At 40.7% G+C, this 21509-nt stretch overlaps 2 protein-coding genes across 6 annotated transcripts in view; one reads left to right on the forward strand and one right to left on the reverse strand.

Moving 5' to 3' along the window:
* The window catches only part of LOC126870189 (photoreceptor outer segment membrane glycoprotein 2-like), a 165394-nt gene that overhangs the window by 86481 nt on the left and 57404 nt on the right, over window positions 1-21509 (reverse strand). For 2 of the 5 annotated variants that reach the window (XR_007691210.1, XR_007691206.1), the window contains exon 2: window positions 16191-16252. The exons of the other annotated variants lie outside the window; for them this stretch is intronic. The gene's annotated coding sequence lies outside the window, so the exon portion shown is untranslated. The remainder of the gene's footprint in view (window positions 1-16190; window positions 16253-21509) is intronic. 5 annotated transcript variants of the gene reach the window in all.
* The window catches only part of LOC126870171 (uncharacterized), a 135601-nt gene that overhangs the window by 5440 nt on the left and 108652 nt on the right, over window positions 1-21509 (forward strand). The gene's annotated exons all lie outside the window — the stretch shown is intronic.

Below are 21509 nucleotides of genomic sequence, written 5' to 3' on the forward strand. Positions count from 1 at the left end.
TTCGTGCTCCGTACCCGTTGTACGTGTCCGGAATTCCTTCGTTCCTATCCCCCTTTCAACCCTCTCACCCTTATCGGTCTGTACGAACGAAAGACGAGCTCCTTTCGAGGCTCGAGTTTTATCGCTCAGACTACTCGGTCGCTCGATGATTCATCGAGGACCAGATTTGCATATTCTACCCCGTTCCTTCGTTTCCCCGTGGTAGAACGTTCGAAGGATAGTCCGCGGATGACTATATTAAGTCAGCGACGCGTTGATTAATCACCTACCCCTTGGTTTGCCTAGAGATATGATGTTTCCAGGTCGAGGCTCACGTTCAAGCCGAACCTTGCGACCGGGTTTCGTTAATTAACGAGCCTCTGTACAACCCGGACGCTGATTAAGGGTAAAAACTGTACAAATTAGAAGCCTCTCTGATAATTACTAACCGCATCGACAAAACGAAATGGCCAAAGATTCTTGAAGCGAGATCCGCTAATTCGTCTAGATTTCGTCGCCTCTTGCCGTGATTTTTACGCGATTCTGTAGAATCGACCGTGGAATGCCTCTCTTTTGAATAATATATTTTGAGAGAAAAAGATAAATAAATATATAAAACGCAATTACATCGTTTCTGTTGTGTTCTTCTATTTTTCTTTCCCTGACATTCCTCGTACGAAGCTTGTCTCGCGCATTGACATTTCCATCGGTTACGAGACTCGCATGAATATTCAAGACGGGTGCAAGCTGCATCCAAGGAGAATGCGCCTTTCCGATGCAGTATGCAAACATAATACCATCGTACCCCGCCAGTGTCCTTCTTTCCTTAGCATTGCTTCCCTAGGAATTTAGGATTATTCTCTGTCCGATATCCTGACGTCTGATCTAATCTCAACGATCTTCCAACAATTCCATTTCCATCTTCATCAACACGCTTAATAATATACCGTGTCTTTCGGTTCGTTTATAGCAGTAGTCTGACCAGAGATCATCCTATTTTATTAGCTTGTTTCTCTACAACAGCTTCCGGGGTATGTGTACAGCCGTGTTGTCTGACCAGTTGTCGTCTTGTTCTACTTGATCGTTCATAGCATAGTCCTGTACTACTTGCTTGTTACTTTATGTTGATCGTAGATTTTATACAGAATGTAGCATTAGTGTCTGTCCTGTGATGCAACTACTTGCTGGTTACTCCACAGTTACTTCTATGTAGGTTTCATGTAGGATTACTGTCCGACCATTGATTGCTCTGTACTACTTAGTGGTTGTTCAACGATAACTTTTACGAGATCGTATATAGGACTATTATCTGATCAGCAATCGTTTTATTCTATTTGCTGTTTACTTCACACTCGCTTCCTCCCACCGCTCGAAGAGCAGTAAATAATGTTAGTGATAGTAAAGCGTCGATAAATGTTAACTCGAAGCAATCAAACATTTCTAGAAATTAACGTAATCAGCGCCAACAATGTACCGTTTTCCTATCCATCTCTCTAGCCACTTCGCACTCATTTTAATCGAAGCACGGTGACACGAAGGGACAAAAGATCAAAAAGTACATGCGATCCATCCCCATGATACAAATTTTTGATTTTTTATAAATAGATACCAGAAGATATAGTGTATTGTCGAAAGGAACTTCGTAGAAAATTACATCAATTAGTAAAGTAGTTTCGTAGCAGAGAAGATTAGCAGTACAGAAGTAGTATCACTGTAAAATCGTCGAAAACTAATTCGAAATTGTGACAAGGTGAAACAAAGCGGATATAAAATACGAGAATTAGGTGGAGGAACCATCGCAAGCCGCATACAAACCAACGGAAGGTAACGAACGAGAAATAGGCCGATAACGAGACTCGATCGAGGTATTGTACAACGAAAGGTGGAAGAGAAGGGGTAGTATCGTCGACGATGGTACCGGGGTGTTTCCTTTACCGCGTTACTAGTCCGGAATCGGAGCTCGTTACGAGCCCTCCTCAGGGCAAGGACGAGATTTTCATTGTAATAGAGGAAGAAGCGATCGCGGATTTTACTCGTTTCTTTATTCATCGCTCGCAAATTGTTCACCTCGACTAGTAGAGTCGTGGCCGCGAGCAGAAGAGGAAGAAGGCAAACTGGAGACTAACGAAGAAGTCAATTAGTTTGTTACACCAGTCGTGCACGATTTTATACCGATCGGAGTGAAGGAATTGCCACCCCATTTCGCTTCTTCTGGTTTGCTTTGAAATTTTAGAATTGTTGAGGAAAAATTTAATTTATGGGAGAACGTTTCCTTGTCTATGACAGACATTTTATTAAAGAATTCGATATTGTTGGAAACTGTTATCTATTAATGGAACTCGTATCGCAATTAGGTTACGTTTCAATTGTATTTTTTTGTTGTCTTACAATAAAAGGCAAGTTCCTTTTTTCCTGATTTAACGCGAGTTTCCCCAATATGTTGTATCTATGAATTATTCCACTATGAATTATTATTACTTGGTAATAACTCGACACAAGGTATACAAGCAAAGATTTCGGAAGAAAAGGATCGATGAAAGAATCTTGGTAAAATTTTCTTGCTTCTTCTAAGTGGAACAATTTGCCGAAGCTTCGTCAACTGAAAAGAGAGCTAGTTTACTCGAACTGAGCAAACGAGGTGTCCGGGGTGTCACGATCTCCAACAAAGTTCTGGTATCAGAGGTACTTTTTCTGGTACAGTCGTGCGAACGAACTAGGTTGCTTATCGATAGACACGTGTATATCACGGCTCGTTTTAAGAAACGAATGCCAGTCGCGTGAGTCGAAAAGGAACCGATTCTCCTTCCTATCACCGATCGATTCGTAAACATCCCTCTACCTCTCTTCTACCAACAAGCACGTCTCTGTCCTCTTTGAATGATTTCTTACTAGGACGAAACGAAAAAAATCACAACTAACCGGATTGTCCTTTGATTACGGAAAAAATATTGCCTCTAGATCAAGAAAGTTAATTTCTCTCGAATGTTTTATCGAAATACCGCAAGGGTTTCTTTCGAAACGGAAGAACAATTCGATAGATCTCACCAAAATTTCTAACGCCTCGATAAATTTATCGATGGAATTCAAATTTTAACAGCTTAAATGTCGCTATAAAACGCGACGTTGCGTATCGGAAGTCACGAATAGCACAAACCAATTTTCCCTCTACATTTCGTTCCTCTCTGTTCGCGATACGATCGTTTCGCGAAAATTCATTCTAACGGAGTACGTAGAAGACGAGAGACAGACGTACGTGACGATTTTTCGGAAACGTCGTTCGCAAACAATTCGATGCAAATCAAAGCGAACATTTCTACAAGAAAAAGAAAGGAAAATAGAAAAAGAGAGAATAAGTCTACGTGACAATTTTTTAAACGTTCCACGGTAGAACAACCCTCGAGAGAGTAAACAGCTTCCCCACCCCTTTCCAAGAGCGAGAATTCCACGGAATTTGCAAAAACTCAACGCGAGGAAGCTTCGCGTTTCCTATGCCAGTCGAGTCCATCTATCATGGCCTGTATGAATTCCTGTAACGTTCTCTGGTTTCGCATACACGTTTCTAAAACTACCCTCCAGCGGCGTATATTTTCAAAATGGTAAATCGCTGCACTCGTTCACGACGATGGTTTGCGACGCCTAAGAAGCTTCCGTGCGCTCGAGTCTCGTCCTTCTTACGTTTTGTTTGTTATATACCGATCGCTTGCTCGACGTTCGATTTCGTAGGATGACTGGTTTCCAAGTACCACGAGCAACCCTCTTTCCACGTCTGATCTTGATTTGTCGCCATTCGGTCGCGTAATACGTGCAGAAGCACGCAATCCGATCTGGCCGCTAGGCCGATAACAGGCGTAAGAGACGCGTATAAATTTGTAGACAAGCTTACAGCCCCTTCGTATGTACTTTGGAGGGGGAGAATCAGGTGTGTAGATTTTCTATCGCGACTTAAAGCTTATTAGAGAGTACATTATCGTCGATCTACCGCATTTGTGCAACTGAGAAGATTTTATAAGAGAAATGGGAGCAAGGGTGTTTCTTTTTCTTCTTTTATAGGAGGAATTTTCAATTTTGGAGAACGGGTATTCGAATTTTTTCACGGAGAGGGTTGACCGACACGAATAGCGTTTTCCAATTTCAGAAGGTGCCAATTCAAATTTTCTGGAAAAGAGATTTCATCGATAGGGAATTTTCTAGCTGCTGTAGAAGGAAATTTGAACTTTTTTGTGGCAAGTGGTAATCAATGAACGATGTGTTTATACTTTCTGAAGGGTGAAATTCGAATTTTCCGTGGAGAGGATTGATCGATGAATGATGCTTTTTCATTTTTAAAAGCGGAAATTCGAATTTTTTCCATGCAGAAGATTAATCGATAAAAGTGATGATAACGTTTTCGTTGTTCGCCTGACACGTCCCAAGAGCGAAAACGAGGACAGGCTACATAAGTAAGAAACAATTTAGAAATTCGAAACACCATAATTCAAATGCCAGCTAATTTTCTAGCGAGCAAAGGCAGTGCTCATTACGCTAATGAGACTTCCATACCGTATTCCTTCTTACTGATATTTATACTACAGAGACTGTATATCTCTAGAAAACATAAATTTCCTACGACAATCTGTCTCGTTCTTTCTATTCGTTCTTTCTATAATTACTTTTTAATTTCTACGAACAATTGCATACCGTTTAATCCAATTAATTTCATATGCAATTATCAATAACAAATATATTAATTTTTCTTTATTCCTTCTTTATTCGTACTATCGCAACTCCTCCACGGTATCCACAGATCTCTTCCAAGTACTAACTACGGTAAGTTCATCTCTTTGGGCAATCGTAGGAAAAAACAGGACTGGGAACGAGTCCAATTAAAGCTCTAGCAACTCCCTCGCTAATTATCAACATAACGAAGCGAAGCGAGTTGCCTCTTTTTTCCCTTCTATTAAATCGAGCCAGTGTACGATTCGACTTTAATGTAAAACCCGTCTTATCCTCTTCTCCATGTTTCAATATGTCGTTCCGAATTAAGGATCGACGCGATTCTCTCCGCAATCTGCTCGCTTGTTTACCGTCACGCATTTTGCGGATGCCTTCGGTGTTCCACGATTCCGATTCGACCAGAAGTGTTGAGCAAAGACGACGTCGACGTTCGTTTCTATTTGTTCCGTCGACTCATGGGCGACGCGCTAGAGAAACGGGAACCTGTTTAAACCGGAATCTTCTCCAAGTTTTACCGGAAAATGCTTCTGTCGACTGTGTTTCGTTTCTCTCAAGGTTGGATTAAAAATGTACTCTTTTCGAAGAAGAAAGACAAACTAAAGAAAAAAGAGTAAAAAGAAGATTGAGTCGGATGTCGATGGTTGATGAATTGCAAAGTTAAAAGTATAACGTTCAAGAAATGTTGTTCGCTCGTCGAAGCGGTTCGATCGTTACCAATTGAACGAATATTTCTTGAACGAAACACTAAACGCTTTTTTACGTTATCCGAATTGTAGACGATTGACTAATCAATTCGCTTTTGCACCGTTGTATTTCGATGACATGGTGAACGGTGTATTTTGAATTTTTCTAATTTTTCGAACTCGTCCATTAGTAGGTCGACGGTTTAAAGAGAGGCGTGTTTCGTAATTAATTAACGGTCACCGGTTTGCGTATGATTCAACCAGTGTCGGAACTCAATTAAAGCGAATTATTCATTCATTATCCAGCGTGTTTCCTAAGCTGATTCGTTACACAACAAGCGTTATCATGGAGAGAGAAACTACCCCCCGTGTTCCATTTCGAGCCTCCATTTCTCAACGTGTTGCGAGCGAAATTTTGCGTGTCATCGAGGATGGCTGGTTGTTTCCGACGGCGGAGAGTTCATGCTAGTTTTCGTTAAATGATAATATGTTACACGGTGGTACCGTTGCCTTGGGATATACATATATATTTCCGCTGGAATCGCGCACACAGAATCGCAACGTATTCGAACACTTTTACGAATTACGTATGTGAAATATTATGTACATTGTACGAAGCATTTCGAAAGTTCATCAACCAACATTCGACTATGATAATTATACTGATGAAGTTTGACAGAAAATTCTATGGAAATTAAGAGGCGTTTAATACGCACATAATATTTTCTAGAGATAGCAAGAGTATTCGATCAGTCAATTATCGATTATATGGATAAATCTCGTGGGATATTAAATGTTTTAACGCTTTCATGAGTCACTGTATGTTAGGTGTGACTTCATTTTGATCTTGCTACGTCGAATCTTTTCCGCCTCTCAATTCTTACAACATCGTATGTACTTGTTTTGTCGTGAAGAGTTTCTTTGAAGAAGAAATATTTCTCGATTGCTTTACGAAGAGAAAGTTTTCTCCTTTGAATGACGGTGTATCTTGACTATGTTCTGAGGGAAATAGGTATCAGAAATTGTAACAAGAAAATATGATGCGCACGACAACAGAAGAAGAGAAATGTTTATCGATAAGAGAAGGAAAAGGGAGAAGCCGCGGTGCAAGTAGTAGTGGAACGTATCGTGTCAGGCACAGGTTGATATTTCTTAAAAAAAACAAGAGATACAAAGAGTTTTCAATCCCATGCTTTTTTTATATATACAGCGTAGAAAAAAGAAAAGAGAAAAATTGTAGATAGATGTCACGTTGGATATGTATCGGTGTAATACGGAATCACATCTCAATTAACAAGAAATTAGCTACGATTATTACGCGATTAATGGTGTAATTAATTGAATCAGAGTAGCAATAAACCACTCATGGCTATTAAACCTGAATTACCGAGTTATGATCATTAGAAACCAATTATGGACGATCAGCGTGTTCGCTGATTAGTTCATTAACTTATTTCATCGTTATGCCTATATTCGACATTTAAAAAAGCAGATAAATTGTAGCAGTTTTTCCTCCATTGCTAACTTTGGTTTCCTTTAAAAAGTCAATAAGATTACCGTTGTCTTCATCGAAATTCAAGTTCGTCGAACTTGAAATGACCGCGATGGGTTCTACATTTCGAGCAAAAAATTGAATTCTTTACGCGTGCCTATAAAAATACGAATTTGCATAGAGAAACACGCTCTGATCCTCTGTAAAAATTCAGAAAAAGCTTTAGCCCCGAGGAAGATTCGCATTCCGCGAGTCACGGTGAAATAAACGATCATCATTTCGAAATTTGGCACGACACAATTGCTGGCGCGGAAATTCGTAGAAGCCGGTCGAACCGGGGAACGTCAATCGGCCGAATTCGATTGAATTCATTCGCGGGAATTGAGAGGAGCAACGCTCGTACCAGAGTCGATTATTGCGAACGAGCATGGTCAGGCCGTTTTGCGGCACCCCCTGCGGTTTTCATATTAATTCTCTTTTTCCGGTATCGGGGAGAAACGTTTCTTTTTTTTTTTTTTTTTTACTCTCGTTGGTTCATCGAAGAGGAACGGGAACGCGACGGTAATTCGACTATAGCGAGCGCGTAGTATCGCGAGTCGGATGAGCGTTTTCGATTTTTGCGCCAGGTGTCCTTCCGTTCCTCGTTTCCGAACGATTTCATTGTTCCAGGTGAATTCGATCGATTCTGCTGGATCATAAAAGGTATCGGAGGCTTTTACATTGAACGGAATGGAATTCACGCTCCTTTTTGTCATTTAAAATGCTGAATTAAAATTGTAGGCCACTTCTTTCCTTTACTTTCCTCCTCTTCTCCTCTCCTTTTCGTGTTTCCTTTCACTTTGATCTTTGATAAATAATCTAATCTTCGATAAATCTAAAATCTTCAAAAAGATACGCGATATTTGAAACAGAGTAAAAATCACACGAAAAATATGCATGCAAATTTCTCAGTTCAAAGGAGAAAATCTCCTCGAAATAACCAAGGATGTAAGAGGAGATGATGCTGATATCTGAAAGGATCTCTGTAGAAAAGAGAAATTTAAAGAGAGGCAGTTGCGTATGTAATTCCTTAAACGACCCACATATCGGTTCCCTCGAAACCAGCCACGAACTGTTCCGCAAATGTTTCCAACGTTTGGAGAATTTTCGTAAGAAGAGACAATTTCGAATCAAGTGGATGTTTTTATCGTCGGAAAAGAGCCACCGGAGATTTCCTTTGCAGATTCTTTTTTAAACACGTCTACGTCCACGGGGACGTTCCCTCTTTACATGGTTTTTAATTTCATTCGCGTCGAGCATTTTAGAAAGGTTTCTCACAAAGGCTAGCGAGACTCTGTTGCTGTGGGAACGTTATTCTTTCAACGCAACGACGACTTATTACTACGATGAGTTTTTTCGCGTTTGAGAGGTTTTTAGCTCTTTGAACTCCTTAGAAAAGGGGGAAAAGGTAACAGAGACAATGAATGATATTCCCTACTAGAACGACGCATATATGACATTTCAGAATCCTATCACTCTCTCTCTCTCTTTCTTTTTTTCTTTCTTTATATCTACCTCCCCCTTCTATTTCGAGCGTTGGAAAATTGAAGTTGCAACGAGATGGAACCGATTGCTTTCTTCGATCAATTCACCATCGGTTTTTGCTGGATTATGTTAGCGTAATCTTCTCGATATCTATTCACGCATAAAACCACTTCAATCTGGACACGGAAAATTGCGAAATGAGAAGATACCGAGCGCTGGTGAAATTTCTGAGAGATTCTTCGCGAGATGAACGGAAAAAAGTAGAAACGAAGAAGCTGAAGTAATTTAGCATGGATCTTTAATAGAGTCTGGCGGCTTTGTCAATGGAAATTATACTTCGCGGACACCAGCAACGAAGAAGTGGAAACAGTATGGCCTACGCGACCATTTTCTGGCTCTGTGAACCGCAAAAATGTCGTGAATTCGTCGGGTCGCGAGCTGGACGATGCGCGTGCCTGGTCACGCTCGGTCGAGTGGAACCGAAACCGGAACCTATTTGGAGAATTACATCCGGAAGCGTTTCCCGTCTCTCCGTGCTGTCTTACCGACTTATTTATGTGGCCGTCTTTTCCTTAGATTCCACGGTTTCTTTTCGTTTGCTCTCTCCTTTGCTTCGCTTCGCTTTCCTCCCTTCGCTGTGGCAATCGATGGGCAAAAAGCTGGATTTCGTTTCTCGTTTGGCTTGTGGGAAAAGCGTTTGCCTTTGCTCTTTGGCGTTTAGACTTCATTTCTGAATTATTTATTTTATTCATCTCCTATTCCTTGCAGCTTCATAATTGATGTGTTCTAATAAATAGTTTAATATTAACGCACGCAAGGAACGAAAATTGTAGTTTTTAATGAATGCTGGAACTTTTTAACGAGTTCTGAATATTGTTAAGACACTCGACATCTTTTATTTAAGTGTAGTCGTAACTGGTAATCGAAGCAGCAATATTTCTTCGAATATTTTACTGAATTAATATTTGTTAAATATTTGGCCAATATTCCTTAGTATATATCCTGTTAAATCAATATTTCTCAAACTATCGTATTAAATTAATATCTCTTATCGTTAGAATATTTCATTTTATAAATGTACACAATACCGTAAAAGTATCCTAACAAGCCCATTCACTTTCTTCCACGAACGATGTTGAAAACTCACCTTAAGAACGACCCTAAATTTCCAACCTTTAATATCCTCTATTCCCAAATTCCCGTAACAACCAGGAAACAGCGATAACTAGAGGAAATCAGCAAAATCAGCATCTCGATCACTCCTTTCATTTTCCTTCAGAGAGTCGCGCAGGAAACCAGAATCAACGGAAGAAAGCAAAATTATTCCTCCGATAACACCGAGACACCGTAATCCACGACAATGAAGTCAAATAAGAGGAATAAAATAGGAAAAATCACAGGTATGAAACCAAACGTTGATGGTATTGCAGAGTTAAAAAAAAAAAAAAAAAAGAAAAGAAAATTCGAGCAGAGTTAAAAATTACGAGGAATTCCAACATTAAAAAGCGCCACCGATCTGATTCCGCTTCTCAATTTTCCGGCTGTGTCTCGCAGCGACACAATGGCGGGCGCGCGACGACAACCGTTCGCAGAATGTTTACAATAATCTGAAGGAAGAATCTGCGGGGGCCATCTATAGAAATACAAGAGAAGGGAAATGTCGCAGTACGGAGGGACGGGGTGGCACGTGGATTGTTGGATGGCTCCATTTTCCATTGTTCCCGTTCGGAGAACGCGCTGAGATCGCGCGTTTCTTACATTGCAAGCCTGCAGCTTTTATAACGGTTGCACCCGTAGCGCGCGCGACCGAAGAAAGACCCGACGATAAAAGAGCCGTTAAGCCTTCGGGAGGAAGAGAAACAATGGGACAGCAGAAGGGATGAGGGGCAAAGACCCGGTGTCCAGGCAAGATCGAGAGAGAACAACGGATCCACCAGGAAACTTCGGTTCGTTCCTCGAGTCTGGCGTGGAATGGCGCGCGAAAAAAACTTGTTGCTATTTCCTGCTGAAATTGGGGGCTGATATGGTGTTGCATCGATATTGTTGGCCATTCTGATCATTAAAGTAACTTCTCTTGGTGCTTGAGAATGTTTCGTGAACTCTGCGAGTGAGAGACGAGGATGGAAGAATAAGAAAGTCGTAGTTTGTGTGCTCGCGTTTGGTTTGACGCGATTGCTTCGTGGTTGAGAAAAATTATGTCTCATATATACGCATACGAAACGAAAGAATAGAAAAAATTATATAAAATTAGGGAATAAAGTAGCTGGGTGTAAAATATATTGTGGAAAAGTTGGTGAATTACGAATTTGTAACTTGATCAAGAATTTAGTATTTGATGACGATATCAGCAAAATACTTCAACGTGGTATTTTCAGTGGGATTTCTTAGAATGTCTGACGAGCGAAGAAGCGATGTTTTAAGCCGGCGAATAAGAGCAGGATATAAAATAGAGAAACAGACGAGACAGGATACGGAGTGTACGAAAAATACAAGGATATAGAGACGGAGAAAGCCAGAAAGGGGAGACTCACCTTGGAGTCGAAAGTTTTTCAGCCAGCTGCAAGAGCCGTTTGGCTATTACCGAGGATCACATACTTCTTTCACTGCATTCTACTCCTATTTCTTGCCAGAAATGGTGGCGCTATATCACTATTTCTACGAAATCACCGTTTTCCAACAAAACTTTCCCCAATGTTCAAGCGAATTAAAAATTTACATGGAGGAACAAAAAATTGATTATATAAAATGTATTTTTTTTCCAAATTTTCTGTAACCTTGATTCTTCTGAATTCTTTGAGATATTTCTGACTGAATTTCGATCTTCTACTCTTAGGAAATTTCTTGAGATTGCGAAGAATACGAGAAAGTTGTTATCCGCATACGGGATTTCTTATTTCAATTCCTCTTTTCAGAATCAGTCAGCATACTGCGTGATTTGTACTCCGAGAGTTATTTTCTCTAGAATGAATTTAACATTTTTTTTTAAAGTGCTTATGTTCAAGTTACGGTTATATTAGAATTTTCCTTGTCGACGAATTATCATTTATATTTCCATAGCATAGGGGCCTGGATTTTCTATGGATTCACTGAAAAAGAAGGAGGTACTGCTAAATGTTCTTCGGCGTGTTTAGGGGCAGCCGCGTAAGCTACAGAGTGGAAAATGTAAGCGGATCATTGTGAATTTGTTGAAACGGTGGGAAGTGGTGTAGTAGACAATGCAGCCGCTTTTCTTCTTAAGCGAGTTATTTTAATTGAGTAGAAAAGACGAAGGCTCCAGTTCTCCCTATTCATTACCGATCTACTAGAACTTTAATTTTTTACACTCTTCATCCTCTTCGTTTACCACGAATGTACTACGATCTAACCAAATTCATCTCGGCCTTGCATAACTTCAAAATTCTACAAACGTTTCTTGAAAATAACCCCTAAAAGACAGTTTGCGCATCATAATAAACTAACGACTGACAGAAGCGAGGTCGCTGTTAAAATACTAATTTTTTCTTTCTATTCATCCAACAAGTATTTTCTCGCGTTGAGATAAACCGTTTAATCAACTACACCTATTATTTTCCCTAGCACACAAATACAAACTTGCTAAAATTCGAGAAATCCGATTTATCTTTCTCGAGAAACAACCGCGCGTTATCCGGCGCGCGATTGATAACACGCAAACAGTCTCAGCAAAAATACGGACACAAGGATAAGAAGATCCACCCTCTGGAAGCCGGAGTTGCTCCGTAGGAGTTATCCGTGGCAAAACGATAAGGAGTGGCGCTCGAACTCGGTAGAGGGGGTGTAGTTCGAGGCATGCAGCTTCCGTTCGCAATAATAAATGTTATCACCGCGTGGCACGAGGGTTGCAGCTGCAGAAGAAACCAGCTGTTTCAGTTCGTGACGATAAATAGGGTGATTCCTTTCGGACCGGGGAATTTATTCCGGGTCGCAGTGGTAGCCAGTAGGTACTTTTAACAAAATAATGCTCTTAGGCTGGGGCAACAAATTCTCGAGGGTGAAACCCGGGGATGATACGTGGACGAGCCGATGTCGTAGAAGGAACGGGGTAGTTGGGCGTCGGAGACGGGGATGGCAACGTCTCCTGCTACACCAGCGGGCCACATTTAAAAGTATAATTTTAAAATGGCGTCGGGAACACACGAAGTGGCTCATAAGCATAATTTATGCGCTCGTTTCACCTTGCTCCCACCTCTTCCAGCCACCTTCTTTCCCTTCCTCTTTGCAATGTCGAGTGTCTCATTGTTTCTCCAGGCCACTTTTAATAAAGGATTCACCCTCTCCCCTCTCCGCGACGACGAATCCCGGGGGTAGGTTTTTTGTTTTCCGTAGCACCCTGACAGCCAGCAGTCTCTTAGCGTTCCTTTGAATTCGTTTATCCCGCGACTTTCTTCTCCGTCGTCGAGAAACACTTCCTTTCCTCTTTCTGTTCCGAAATAGAATCGATTTTTAAAGATGGATCTGCTGTATGCAAGCTCGAACGTTACAGAATATTAGAGGAAAGTGGGGAGAAGGTACGAAGCTCGGTATTATTCCTCGGAAAAAATTAAACGAGTCTTTAACGAGCGTAATCAATTGGTACGATCGAGTTAATCGATACGACAATTACGTCAATTTCTGCGCCGTTAACCGCACCTACGCTATTTCTATCTCTTATTTTCGCTGGCTTTCACCGGAAAAGCTTGCAAGCGGTAGTAGAACGAGAAAGAACAGAGGAATGTAGTAAAGGCAAACGTAAATAATCAACAGCGAGAACGTTGGGCGAGCGTTATCCGGAAATAGGGGTGAATTTTCGTTGCGTCTCTTTCTCTCTTCTCCGTGCGTTTTACCGTGAAACTAGGCGTCGTTTAATAAGTAGCTAATTGTGAAAACGCAGCCGCATTCTCTTTGCCCCGTTTTCGACTGACGGAACGCATTTGAACGTTAGAAAGAGCGAGATAAGGGGGTGAAAAAGAGAGCGACGGAGAAAGTGAATTCGCGTGGAATTGTGGAGGAGTTAATTAATTATTCACGGCCAATTTTCCGTTGCTTTGACGCGGCTCGCCGCATTGACACACTGAAGCTCGACGTAGCTAGACATGGGAAGTTCGGGAATTAACTCGGAAACTCGACGAAGAAACGCGGAACCCCTTCTGTCGAACCCTCGGGATGCAGAGTTTTGGAAACGATGGTCCGGTTGACAGCGTATCGAGGAATCGTTCTCTGTTTCTCTTTCACCGAACGAACGTTCCCTGTTTCCAAGTTCCTGAAGACTACTTTGACGAAACTGCGTGGCTTAGGGGATGATGAATAGGGGTTGGAGATGATTCGCTGGTGAATAAGGAAGCAGGATTATTTGGTTGAGACGCAGCATATAGTTTCTTGTTTCTTGTAAGATATTAGTATAATTCATCATATACCGTAGTGTATTATCACTATAATCTTCTCCAAATTCAATTTAACTCCAACTCGTATCGTAATTTCTGTTTTAATTTACCCTACAATTTATATCGTAGCTTTCTGCATGAAATTGTAAATGTATTGTACATTTTATATGAAATTACCTAGACGATAAGTATACACGGCGAAGAAGAATTTTCGTGAAAATAACCATCGCGATCATTCTACTTAAAATCTCACTATAATATCTAAAACTGATACCACTCGATGCTGAAACGTACGGTATAGCTTTACAGCTGCTGCAAATGCGAATACAACATAATATCAGCTTCCGTAGATCCGGAAACGAGAAACAGAAATAGTAGCTCGTACTGCGTAACGTTTACCGAGACAAAACAAGCTGGAAAACTGGGTTTTCGCGCGAGATTCGATTGTCAGAGGAGTCAGTGTAGTGCCAGCTAGTACTGAACAAACGAAAATTGAAATTGGCGCTGGATGGAAACGTCACGCGAGTCGCGCGTGAGCATTATGGCGAGCAGTTTTCCTTACTGGAAATAATATTACCCTCGGGCGTTAATAATTCCCCCGTTTAATTTCGTGAATCAGACCGTGACAAACGTCGCAGAGGTGCACGCGGATGGAAACGTTCAGCTTCACGGTAACGTGTTTATTATGTAATTCTTCGCACAGCCTTCTTCCTCCGCTCCTCGCCTCCGACAACGAAGAAATAATTGTTTCCGACCTCTTGAGGAATTACGTAACCGTATAATTTAAACAAACGAACAATGCGATTCGATGTAAGAGAAACATAAAAAGAAATGACGAAGCTTCTATAGATATAGACAGAATCGATGGAATTACAACTGTCGAATCTTCGTATCTTTTTTTTTTTTTGTAAAAGTAGCGATTAAAATTTTGCTGCGACACGAAAATACACGTATGTGGAAAAGTTTCAGTATTACGCGTTTCCTTCAGAGCCTAACGAACCTTCGAAATGATTCTCCATTATGCAGAAGCGTTTTGCACCCTTCGCATCTTCGATCAAAGGGATGTGTCATTCACGAGGCGTTTCTAATTGGTCGAAATCGTCAATCTTTTTCCTTGACACGATTTCCAACGGTATTATGTGGTTCGAATCGCTTTTACTAAACGGTGTTCGCCGTTTAACCGCGTCCTACCCCTGGCAGTCCTGGTTTTCAGTTTACTCTCGTCTACTGATTCATCCCTGTCCGCGTTGCCACGGCTAACGCTTCGCTAACTCGAAGTAATGGGCCGGCGGCGTGTTAATCGTACCGCGCCTAAGTTAATTAGTCGAAACTCATAATCGTACTGTTACGTCTACGGGGATAAAAAGGGATGATTCGCGAGGTGTCGCGTGTGGGACAGTTTCACTGCCACGATTCCATCGATAGTCCACCGACTTGCATAAATTTACACGTTCAGTCACGCATCATGCAGTTGCACAATCGTCGAACGATAACACGAGATTTCGTACGGTTAACGAGTAATCGAGAACCGAGACGATATTTATACAAATATTCCGTCTTCTTCGTTTTAAAAGAAATACACTCGTGCTACTTTTCTAGCGAACCTCGATTATTCGTCGTTTGATCGAATCGTACAGCCAATCAATTCAGAATAAAAATTTCAGATCCTTAGAATTAAATCGAAGCAAACTAATTGAAGGACTTGCTCCGTCGCTTTTTTATTTCACCACTTCCCCAGACGATTCCTTCAGCTTTCGCGTTCCCGTCGGGAACTGGCGCGTCACCCTTCATATTTTCCTCCACGTTTTTCAGCGGAGCCTGTTTTTCCATCGGCTCCGTTTTCTTCCCGGAATTTACCGACGTCACCGAGGAAACGTTCTCTGATTAATCAGCGACCCTCCGTCGCCCTGATCGCTCAACGAATTTACTCGAGTGCCCCGGATGAAAGCGTCTCGTAGAAAAATCGCAGAGTTTCAAGCTTTTTCAAACGTCGATGGAAATCATCCCAATGGAATGCACGCTCGGTGCCTCTTTTGTCGAGAAGAAAGGAACAGTTTTGAAAAATTCTCCTCGCTTGATTTTCAAATAGTTAGAATTAAGGTTGATGGAGCGGTGAATATTCAAGATGTTGGTTTATTGTCTCGAGGGAAACTGTCTAGATTGTAATTGCCAGGGTCTGTTCTGCAGATATACTCTAGTTTCTAATAAACTGCTACGCCCTTCGCCGCCGCACCATCTCTCAGGTTATGTATAGAGCATAGGTCGAAACTTTAGGGATCGAGAGTTTTATTAGGGTTTAAATGGCGAGCGGAGTGAAATTGTATTTATGGCCGGGCTAAATTCTTATAGATAGAGATACTTTATCTGAATAATATTTTAGAGACTATATCTTTGAAATAGTAGCTGGACTTGGTAACTTACGTTCGATGGTCTCGTAAATTTCTGAATTTTTCCGTGGCAATGAAACGATGCTTGAAAGTGACCTGAGAAACAGAAAAAAAAAGAACGACGGTAAAAATAAATCGAAGATATTTGACCAGTTGTGGGCAAATAAAACGGTGGTAATAATAAGCTGAGGATGTTTGACTGATTCATTAGAACAAAACTTTAATTTTAATCTAACTTATACTTAATTTCTACTCAGCTATGTAATTAAACACCCTGTATATCGGAACATTACAACACGTTTCACAAAGTAAAAACAATCAACAACATAACACGCCTCGTGATTACACTTTTACATCGTGAAAAAAATTCAATTCACCGCCCTCTTACGACACCGATTTAAATTCATGAATTCGTTGGCATACAGGGATTCCATTTCCTAGAAAATTATTAATTGCACATCTGATTTACTTTTCGCGGAAGCCAATTAATCCTCGCGGCACGACTTTCAGCTCCGTAATTAGTTTCATTTCTACATTAATAAAAACCACGATAAATCATAGAAAATTTTAATTAGAAACCCAAGCGCTCACACCCCTACCAATCTGAACTCTCGTTTGCTCAACATTATTGTCACGTAACCGAATCGATCTCTCTCGCTGTGACGATTGCCGAGTCGAAGTCACAGTTCGTCGTTATGAATTTTTACCGACTCACCGCGACAAAATCCAGCCAGAATTGTAATCTGTTTCCTTTCTTAGACGAGTCTCAGCCTCTGCTCTGCGGAAAACAGGTGGTTCCCCCCTGTCGATCGCTAACGAGTCTCGTCGAATTCGCGCGAGATACATTTCGATCGTAACTGGGTCAAACTGCGTCCTCTCTCTCTCTCTTTCTATCCGGTCTAGATCGTAGCTCATAAATTTTTCAGAGGGCCACGTCGTGCAACTTCCTTCGCTTTATTGGCAGCCAAGGAAGCGGAATCGTTCCACGGGTTTCCTGTTTCACGAAAATTCCTTCCCCGTCGTGATGCGCGTGTTTCTTTTAAGAAAAATATTCGAAAAATTGAGATTAGTCGAGATATAAGGGGAGAAGGTTGAAGAAAACCAGATAACAGGTGGTTGTTGCATTCTGTAGAGTGAATAGTTATTTTTGATAATGGCGAGGAGGAACGATTGTTAGTTCGCTATAAGTTTTGATGGATGTGTTCAAGTTTGTCGTTTGAAAGGGAATATTCCTTTTCCAAAATCGATGGTACTTTTATCATTGGAAGCAAATTTTGGGAATTGGAAATCGTGGAGAAATAAAAGCACTGGAATTGTTAACACGTCGGATAATTATTGCGTGGAAATCGACGCTCGTTCAAAGGAATTTCTAGATCCATGAATTCCTTGGTAAAGGTAGGGGGCAAGACTGCTGGAATGGAATGGTACTTTACGGTAGAGGGATTGCGGAAACAATAGGCCGGGAACAAAGGCGACAAAGTTTCGCTTGGTGGACTTTATTAAATGAACGATAATGAGCCAGCCGCGTGCATTTAGTTAATTAGTCGTAACATCGAGCAGATCTTGCCTCTCGATCTTGGTAACTGTGCTCTTCACGGTTTAAGCTTGTCTTCTTACGCTCGATCGAGCGTACAATCTCCCACGAACTGAATAATCCTTGTTATAACGATTAATACGTGAGATACTGTAGTTCTCTTTATGAATATTTAACGGTTAAACAATCGAAATTAAGATAATAAAAACGTACGTACTGTAACAAAAATAAACGTTCGGTGTTGAATGAATATAAGGAGAAACGTTTGATCGAAAACGACATTTTCAATTTTTCTGTCAAGTCGCAGAGTATCTTTTTGATAAAAATATAAGACTACAACAGAGTACAAGGTTTTTCGAGAGAACATTAGATCGTAGCTTTTTGAAGAAAGTACAGCAGTCGAGTTACTAAATTTGGATATAAAAGTTTGAATATAAAATTACAATTTTTTAACGAGGATACAACTTTTGAAAAAAAATAGCTCCGACTTTTAAAGATAGAAATTTGAATATATAATTTGACCGTAAGGAGAGGAAAAGATCATCGAGTTACTTCATCTTGGCATAGAAGTTTACCAAAAATACATATAATTTAATTAATGATTTTAAGCAACAGAACATGAACAATTATGTTGTTCCAAAGTAACTAATATTCTCTGTATGTATCCATAAAGACAACGACAAATTTTAGCAAACACGACGAGCATTTTCTGCAATTATGTCAAATTCTCCGGCACGGACACCTCATTTAAATCGAGTCGATTAATCACTCTGTTGTCGGCCACAATCGCATCGCGGAGAATTAATTTTAAATCCGACGCCTTCCACCGAGGAATTCGCGTGGTTTCACCGCGAAATTTTCCCCCAGGAGAGTCGCGTAATGATTTAAAATAGCCACGGCCAGCGGCCGAGTATTTTCCACTTTTTTCTCTCCCTTCTCTGTTGTACTTTCCTTTTTCTATCCTTTTTCATCTTTTCTCTTTTCGTTCTTTTAGCTGGCAAAATTTATGTTCCGCACACTGTGTAACGCGGCGGTTCGTTAGACGAAGTTTTAGCCGCTGGTTTGTGATAAGATATTTCTCGCGTGCACTCTTCTATGTCCCCGATTTTCAATTAACGGGTAACGAACGAGCACCTAGATTCTTTTGGCAACGAATCGCATGAAAATGAGCACGTAGAATGAGTTAATACAAGTAGAACAGAGGTTTCAGCGTGTTCTCATTTTATTTCAAACGTTCGCGTAATGAAGATGAAAGAGGAAAGTTTCTCGCGAAAATATGTAATTTAGGAAATAATTATGCAATTATCTCTTTCACGGGACTACAAATTTCACCTTTTAAATATTTATTACACCCTACTTAGTCATTAAACCCTCTTAACTATTTTCCCAAGTATTCAACAGTTTCAAGTTCTTGGATGGAAATGAATATTTCTTACATTGAAGAAATGATTCGATGTCCCGGTAGCGAATCTCAGACGATTCGTACCAACTAACTCGTTAGAATGACCCAGCTTCCAAATTCTTATCGCTATTCGCGAATTTTCATCAATTTCAGCGTATTAAATTATCGCCACTTGACATTATCGTAAAAAGCGGTCGATTAAACGCGCTAGCCGAACTTTTCGCGACTTTTTGTACCGATCCTAGTGTTTGAAACATCTGCACCGCTTACACGGTCAACCTTCTCCAGTTTAGAATTGAGGAACAACCTGCCTGAATCTATCAACGCTTGTCGTTTAGGTCATAAGTGGGACCAATACTGTGCATTTGCCTTTTTCTTACAAGTTTTTTTTTATATATATAACGCGTTACATTATACGTTGTAGGCTCAAATTTGGAGCCTTACAACATAAAATAATAATTTTTGCAATCGAGTAGCTAAGCCACGACTAAGATAACTCCATTTTCTCAACGAAGTATGAAACATAATCACCTGTTCCATCATCGCCGCCCTAAAAGCAGATTACTTACTCTGCTGCACTCGGTTATTGGGTAAATTTATACAAGCCGTTATCCCACGATATAATTCCATCCTCATACTATGCGACTTAATTAAATTGACTTAAATACACGCAGAATAATCGCCAAGGTTTCCCAGACCTTTAGAAATTCTACAAACAATTGCGGTCTCTCTGTCACTCGACGGGAAACTCGAATTTTCAGCAGAGAAAGACAGCTTCGACTTATTGCATTTTTATTAGAATTCCGCGACGGTCGTCCTTTGATGAATCTTTGATGCGTATTTCGAAACTCGGATACTCGAGGTTTCGGCTTGGAATTTATCGCTATAAATACGTGAATAGGGTAGCCACAGTCGGGGGATTCTTGTACCATAACGAACGATGTTCGCATACAAATTTTCTTAGAAATCGTTCCATTTCTCAGGCATTTTGTGATGCAGCAATTTCTTTATCTCAATCACGCCCTATGTTTCTTATATTTGCTAAATACATTCGCTTTTCATTGATTATAAAATCGAAGAATTGAATTTAGCAAAATTTATAAAAGAAATAAAATCTTCTATTCTAGTTACAAAATTCCACACGCACACACAAAAGAAATATGTATATATATACGTAATAGAGAAATTCGTGTCATTTGACGCGCGAGTTTCTCGAGTTCCGTGGGTCTAAAGGAACCCGATTGTCTGCCGGACCTTCCACGGGAGAAAATTGCTTCGGCGAGGCAATCCATTCACTCGCGAGATTATTTGTCCGCGAAAGAGACACGGAACCGCCAGAGGTCGGCCCATTAAAATCCGAATGGAACGGTCGATAGGAAAACACTTATCGTCCACTCGAACGACAAGATGTTGGCCGGAAGTGGAGGCGTCGAAAGGCTCCTTCGTTGTCGGTCCTTTCGCCGAACAACTCCTATTTCATCGCTCCGTGCAACGTCTTTCGGACACCGCTCGTTATATTTTATTTGATGCTCGGAAGAGCCGAGGCTTCTCGCGGCTTTTCGTGTCCCCCAAAGAGGAGGGGAAAGCACCTCGATTCTTAGGAATTCAATCAGCTCGGCCAATCGAGCCTGACAATCGAGTAATCCGGATTGCCAGCTGCACGGCTCAGCGTTTATCCCGGTTATGGGGGTAACGGCTCGATTAAGAAGCAACCGTGTCGCGTCGTTCGGTCTCGTGGCGGATAAAAGATATTTAATAGAGTAGTCGAAACTTCGTGATAACGAATAAAAATTTTTGTAATAGTATATATAGGGTTTTATTTATTCAGAAATATTAGAAACTAGGGTTTCCAATAATTTCTGTCCTATATGATAAGTTTATTGATAGATGTATCTATTCATAATGAATTAAACAGAAAACGATGATTACATAACGTGAACTAAATACAGTAATGTCTTATAACTAAGACAACGAAACGGATAATTTACAACTCACAACTAATAGTTTACAATTCATAACAACTCGACTCTCAACCAACGACTCCTCACAACTCGACTTTCAACTCACGACTCTCTATTAATTCGTCCTTTTCCTAAGGGAATTAAGGCATCCCTTTGTCTTTTCTCATAGCTCCACCATCTATGATACGTGTTCCGTAACTGTCCACGGTTATATTCACGTAGGCCATTTTTCCGCATAACTATTCGACTGAAGGACCGACGACACATTGATGGGCTGCTCGGTCCATTGAAGTTCCCAGACTCTTTTGGCTTGACGGCGCTTGACTTTCTCGCAACATTGTTTATAGTTCACCCGATATTTCTTAGGCAATCCGTCCAAGATATTACATATATGTGAGTTATTTTTACGTGAAATGTATATGTAAATAAATTACAGAAAATATAGAGATGAACGAG

This window comes from Bombus huntii, chromosome 10 (assembly GCF_024542735.1).
Source record: "Bombus huntii isolate Logan2020A chromosome 10, iyBomHunt1.1, whole genome shotgun sequence".
Classification (NCBI taxonomy): Eukaryota; Metazoa; Arthropoda; class Insecta; order Hymenoptera; family Apidae; genus Bombus; species Bombus huntii.